This window comes from Triticum dicoccoides, chromosome 3A (genome assembly GCF_002162155.2).
Source record: "Triticum dicoccoides isolate Atlit2015 ecotype Zavitan chromosome 3A, WEW_v2.0, whole genome shotgun sequence".
Classification (NCBI taxonomy): domain Eukaryota; kingdom Viridiplantae; phylum Streptophyta; class Magnoliopsida; order Poales; family Poaceae; genus Triticum; species Triticum dicoccoides.
Window position 1 is genome coordinate 668921789 of NC_041384.1, and position 6355 is coordinate 668928143.

Genomic DNA, 6355 nt, shown 5'->3' on the forward strand with positions numbered 1-6355 from the left:
AACCGTCGCACCGGTCCCCGGAGCTTCCGGCTGGTTTCCCTCCAGCGGATTGCTGGTTCCTGCTCCTGGGGTGTTGAAAAGGTCTCTGGCCTCGAAAACCGAAGGCAAACGGGATCGGTACTTCCTCTTCATGACTTCATGCAACGCGTTCTCGTCCAACATGAGCCTGTAGTCTTGTGCGTTTAAAGCGGCCCTCTCCGTGGTCATCCTGGCACTCTCAGCTGCCAGGTCCGCCTTGGCCTGGGTGATCTGTTCCTTCACCTTCGCAATCTCCGCGTTGTGGACTTCCTGATCCGCCGGATTAGCTTCTGCCATAAGCACAGCCAATGCATCAAATAGACCTGATAGAACTTGAGCCGGCGGGTGTGCAGAGCTTCCTGCCCCGGCAGCTGTCGCCGTTGCTGAAACAGAGGTTATTGGCGCAGCGGTCGAAGAATGAAGCACTGCTTGTGTGCCGGCCATGAATATTCCAACTCGGTTGGGTAGATCAGAGGGGTCCGGAATATTGTCGCCGTTGGAACAGCCCCCAATCCGGCCATCTTGTAGCTGATAAAAAGATTCGGTTTCTCCGGTTGATGACTCGTCGCCAGAATAAACGATGGTCTCGCCGTGAGATTCCGATCCATCCTCGTAACTTCCTCCATGGATAACTCCCACGAAGGCACGCTTCACAGCCGGTTTAACCCGGGCGGACCGCGCACGCTGAGCCGTTTCAGCGAGGTCGGTGCAGATGTCCGGCTCAGGGCCCGGTTCACCGATCTTGCCGATGAAAATGTGTATGCCACCAAAGGGGACCCGGTACCTGTACTCAACTGAGCCGGCCTTGGGGCCCCAGCCTACATCATCGATGTAGAGCTTGTCGCGACGACTCTTAGTCATCCGGCCCACAGCGTAGCCCTTGAGTCCTTCAAAGCGGCCCTCCAAGAACTTGAAACCATCGTGCGATAGCCCCACGGTGGGCGCCAACTGTCGTGGTTTTGTCACGGAAGATGTCCTAGAGAAAGGACTTAGTCGTGGAGCCATCACGACGGGTTAGCTTGAAGGGGTTAAAGCGGACACAGGGACGCAAGAGAGTTTATACTAGTTCAGCCCCTTCGATGAAGGTAAAAGCCTACGTCTAGTTGTGATGCAATTGATGGGGTTTCGATTACTAGGGAACAAACAAGCTTCGCCTAAGTCTCGAGTTGTTGTCTGTTGTCCTTGAACCGCCCCCGGGTCCTCCCCTTATATACACGGGTGACGCCCGTCGGTTCACAGAGTCCCAATACCGGCTCATACATGTGTCCGGTTTGGTATCTATTTATTCCTAACTTACAATACAAGTTACATACCAACGCCGGTTGACGGCTACAGGCCTTGAACCGACTATGGGCCTTGAGCCCTCATCTGCCTTCTTGGGTTTCAACATAGTTAACTACTGAAGAAGTTAACCTGGCCCAGATAGACCAGTTTACGCCTAGTAGTGATATCCTCAACACCCCCCGAGGTGTATGCTCTAACTTGGCAGGGTTATGTTGCTCATATCGTGCGTATGGTGTCTCGCATTGCTATGTCATTTGATTAGTTTAGACATGCTTTGTGTGAATGCCACCTGTTCAGTGTCTAATTACCATATATGTGAATTATGCATTGCCATCTTGTTGCAAGACATTATATATGTGAATTATACAATGCTATCTTGTTCCAAAGGCATTATATATGTGAATTATGCAATGCCATCATGTTTAGCCAATCATCATGTATGTGAATTATATCATGCTATCATTTTTTTGTATTACGTGTTCCATTTGGCGACAATGTTTGAATATTCAACTACCCTTCCTGTGCATCAGCCATTTAAAGCGGTGATGGAAGTATCTGGAGTGAAAACAAGGTATTCAGAGCAGACAATGCTACCTGCTGAAGCAGACATCTTGCTGGTTACAGAGAGCTCCTCAGAGGAGGATTCGGAGACTGATGACCAGTCCTATTTTCCCCCTGAGGTCTATGATCAAACTTGGCAGGGTCATATTAACCATGTCATGCATGTTGTCTTGCATTGCTTAGTTTTTACATCATATATGGATTGCCATCTGCTTACCTGCTGACTATATAAATCATATATTTGAATTATATCATGCCATCATGTTTACATAGTACATACACATCATCTATCTAAATTATGGCATGGCAACCCATTTAATAAAGACATCATATAGTTATATCATCTCATCCTGTTTAGTGTTTACAGTCATCGTATTTTGAATTATGGCATTCTATTCGTGAATGTATGTGAATTATGCCATGCCAACCTATTTAATAAACACATTATATAGTTATTTCATGTCAACCTGTTTACATAGTCTCATATTTTGAACTATGTCTTTCCATCTTTTTAGTTAGCCATCATAATGTGAAATTGTGTCATGTTGTCCTGTTTAGTTAGCCATCATATATGTGAAATTGTGTCATGCTATCCTGTTTGGTTAGACAACATAAATATGAATTATTTCATGCCCTATTTTATTCCCCACTATCCATTGCACCTGTCTATCATACAATGTCTATACTTTCAATTACTTTTCTTGTTTATCAACCATTTGAATTGGAGAGCGTGGTGGCAGTATCTAAGGGAGTAACAACACGGTCTTCAGAAAAGATAATGCTACCAGTTGATGCAGATAGAACCACGGTTGTACTTGCCCAAGGACCAGATCCACCACACATAACCCAGACTCTCGCAGATTGTACCCCTACCCAGTTGGACAGAGAACCAGCTACACCCCTTCTAACCCCAACCCTGGCAGATAGTAACCCAGTTCCAGTTGACACAACACCGTCTCCACCACAGAGCACCCAAACACGAGTAGTTAGTAAGGGAACTGCAGTGCCCAAAGCACGAGGACCACCACTCCGAATCCCAACTCAACGCTTAAAGGAGAAGAAGATTTGTTCTCAGGTCAGGTTCTGTAGCTATGGTTGATACTCCTTTGCTCTTGCATGACTGTATTTACTCAGACCAACTATTTTCAAATTTGAAGGGTGGAATTGAAACTCCAATGGCGCAACAGGTATGTTTTAAACCTGTTTCTTTAACTGGTTTGCTGTTGTAACCTGCTCTATGTTGATTTCAGTTTCATGTGAATAAACAGTTATGTTCTCATGTCATGCACATTACAAGTATTTCTATTGCTCTATAGTAACCCACACTTATATTCTGTCTATTCTGCTTTGTCTTGAACAAATATTATTTGAACTATTGTCTCTATCTTGATTTGGCAACAAAAACTAGAATGATATAGACCATAAAGTGACCATGGTACATAGATATATGTTTGTTTCATGCAGTTATCCTGTCCACTTTACTACTGAACTCATTTACCAAAATGAGTTTCATATACAAAATGGTAAACATGTGATGTGTCTGCTTGTTTCTCTTTTAGAATGCGGACAAAATATTGGAGAACAGTACCATGTTATCCAATGGTAAAGGAAGTAATGCAGATAAGGTTCAAGATAGTGAGACAACCCTGTTGGTCTCCAAGAAAGCTGATAAAAACTATCTTGACGACGGTGAGGGAACCCAAAAGTCCTGTCTCAATGTAGTGTTCGAGTTACTGGCCACTACTGCTGGCATAAGCTCTTCGAACTCGCTGCCTGAATCAGTTTGTCTTCTTGAGTCTCAACTTCAAGTTGAAAGACATCGATCAGATGTGCTGCGATAAGAAGCTGAAGGATTGAGGAAGTCCTTGCAGAATTCAGATGCATATTTTCTGGTGCAACAGCAAGCGCTGGAGGATTTAAGCGCCAAACAAGAGAAAGTTAATAAGCTTGCCAAGCATCTTGCTAGCATTATGGGTACCCAGGATATTGTTTCTTGAGATCTTCTGAAGTGGTTTCAGTTCTGGATTTGTTTTGCTGCGGCGTTTATTTGCGCTGGTCGCCAACTTTGACAACCAGTGTATATGATATGCTACTTTGTTCCCTATATTTGCACTGGTGGCAAACTTTGATGCCAAGTGGACGTAATATGTGTAATAGCCGTGATAGCCTAGCATTAGTTGCTTGCTTATTTATTTCCTTATTGTCTTGTTTATTTGTTTGCTTGTAGTGGTTGCAGTTCTTTTTCCGTGGTTAGCTAGTGGCTGCAATAACCTATTTTTTAAAACTAGGCCACAATAACCATGGGCTAATATTTACTGTAGTGACACTGGGCCTCCTACTGGCCGTAGAAACAGTGGGCCTTCTACCGGCCGTAGAAACAATGGGCCTTCTACGGGCCATAGAAACAATGGGCCTTCTGCGGGCCATATTATCAATGGGCCTTATATGGGCCGTATAATCGATTCGCCAAACATGGGCCAAACCGACCGCATTATGGCCATAAACGGGCTAGAGTTGGAATTGTCCGTTATGGGCCGACCATAACGGGCCGTCGTTAATAGGCCGTGTTTGATGACGCTATGAAATCAGCCCAACGTATTAACGGACCACAAATGGGCCGACTGTAACCACGAGCTGAATTTGGCCCACAAGCAAAAAATGACAGTAACGGGCCGTAAGTAAACGAATGTTGGAAATGAGCCCAAAAATAAATGGGCTCTAAGAAGGCCAAAATATAACATGGGCCGGAAACGGCCCAACGGAATAACGTGCCGTTAACAGGTATAAAGTGATACGCTGTTCATTACGGGCCAGTTTCACCATGGGTCGTTAATGGGTGTAAAGTGATACACTGTTCATTATGGGCCAGTTTCACCACGGGCCGTTAGTAGGCCAAGAGTTACATAGGGCCTCATATGGGCCGAAAGACGTCATGGGCCATACATGGGCCAGAAGTGAAAACGGGCTGGAATCATATTGGATGGCCCAGATGACGCTACTGGGCCTAATTTGGATAGGGCGTAATGGGCCTTGGGTTAGCGAGCTGTAAGTGGGCTATATTCGAACAAGCCGTTAACAGGCTTTCCATGGGCCGGCCCGCCAGCTTTTAACCAAGTCAAACGGGCCGGCCTTTTCATAGGAATGGTCCTCTGTTGGGCCGTGCCACGTGTTGACGTATCATAGGCGCCTTACGTCCAATGAGTGGTTGACATCTGTCCCAACGATGAGCCGACACGTGTTTCCTCCAGCCAATGATGATTTTACACGTGGAAAATCCCCATTGGTCGGGGCTGTTAACGGGTTATCAGATCCAAAACCCGACCCGATAGCTTACCGGTGTTCCGTTACGGTGGATGCCACGTGTCGGTCACCCTTGACGAAAGTACTTCTGTGACGCGCGATTTATCGTCATGGAAGTGGACACTTCCGTGATGATAATTTTGGTAATGTCATGGAACACTTCTATGACAGCACAGGTATGACTATCTTGATTCTGTCATAAATTTGACACGGATGTACATGCATGACAAAAAAGCGACCTACTGTGACAAACACGTATCATCACGGATATTTTTTTGTAGTGCATTCAATTTGTGGGAGTTCGACCCGGCCAAGCACTAGACGCTGCGAGAGCTCTACGACACGACGCTCAAGGACGTCTAGAGGGTGCTGTTCAAGGGTGCGGGGGTACCTCCTTCCCTCACCGAGGACCGCGGACTCAGCGCAAAGCGCCATGCCAATCCGGTAAGTTTGGATATCTCACAGGGTATTTATTTGCCCCTGTTGAATCATGTGCGGGACCTAAGCTTCCATGCCATTAACAGGACTGGATAAAGATAGTGGAGGGGCTCAATTGCCCAGCCCCCATGCCTGAGGATCCTGCAGATGCTCTCCTAACGGAGATGCTGGCTCCGGCACCTTACGAGGTGCCGGCAAAGAAGGCCAAGAAGAAAGCCACGGGGACCCGAAAGGGTCTCTGGCGCAAGGTTGTATCGGACTCATCGTCCGATGACTCCGACGCGCACTCCTCCCATGAAAACAAGGAGGAGGAGGAGGAAAGTTCTCCCCCCAGCCGGGGCAGACAAGAAAAGGAAGGCCGACCCAACCGGGGAGGTCGAAGGGTCCAAGAAGGGAAGGACCCTCCCTCCGGACTGCTCCACGATGGTCGCCTACAGCGGCAACGAGTGGCTACCCAGGGTCAAGCCCCTGGCGAAGTCGTAAGTATATGGACACCATAGTAATTCATGGTATGTTTTATTGAACTGCTTTTCCTCATGCCGAACATGATTATGCAGTCCGTCCTGACCTCATCTCGACGTATCTTCGTCGAGTGGTTCATTGGACTCGTCGGATATGAACAACGATTCTCTTTTGACCGCCTCCACCCCTTGCCCTATGGACAACGCCGAGGTGTTGTCTCAAAAGGCACCGAGCCAAGGGGTGGTATTCCTGGGGGCGCCTCGAGGTGACCTTCCGGACCCTGGGCGTAAAG